The sequence below is a fragment of the Penaeus monodon genome, chromosome 23 (assembly GCF_015228065.2).
Source record: "Penaeus monodon isolate SGIC_2016 chromosome 23, NSTDA_Pmon_1, whole genome shotgun sequence".
NCBI classification, from domain to species: Eukaryota; Metazoa; Arthropoda; class Malacostraca; order Decapoda; family Penaeidae; genus Penaeus; species Penaeus monodon.
In genome coordinates this window covers 34,018,554-34,019,165 of record NC_051408.1, presented here as the reverse complement: position 1 = coordinate 34,019,165, position 612 = coordinate 34,018,554, and positions in this window count along the sequence as shown.

Below are 612 nucleotides of genomic sequence, written 5' to 3'. Positions count from 1 at the left end.
CAAATTATTTAGACTTCCTTTGTTCTGTACTTATTGCACAGGAAACAGAAGAGTCTCCATTTCTCTACCTCTAATGAGCCATTTTTTTGACCATGAGTAATGATTGGTTAAAATTTCCGTAGCTTTCTAAAGCCTTTTTGCAGGTATTTAACTAATTAAAATTGTAATATGTAAAATGCTTATGATGAGTTTGAAACATGTTTTTGTTTCAAGTTATGGGAATACTGGTATTTAATGATAAGCAAAGGACTTCAGTATTCCAAAAAGGCAAACATTTAAAAACAGACAACATATTCTTGTGTCTCCTTCAAACACATGAGCATATTCTGCCGCACCCTGCGAGGACAGAAACAAATGAGCTGGTAAACGAGAAAAGAGTGGGAATTAGTATCCTGAGCTTACGTGTATATTTTAACCGTGACCATGATCGCAAGTGGCCTAGAACTTAAAAGGAACTTGCATGTCATGGTCATTACAGAGAGCTGCCGCAGGGCTCATTTATAAATGTATAAACAGGAGGGGCGAATTTGTCGTTCACATCCAGTAAGAGATCATTACATGCAATGAGATTCCTTCACATCCATTAACGTCAAACGATCTCATCAATATTTG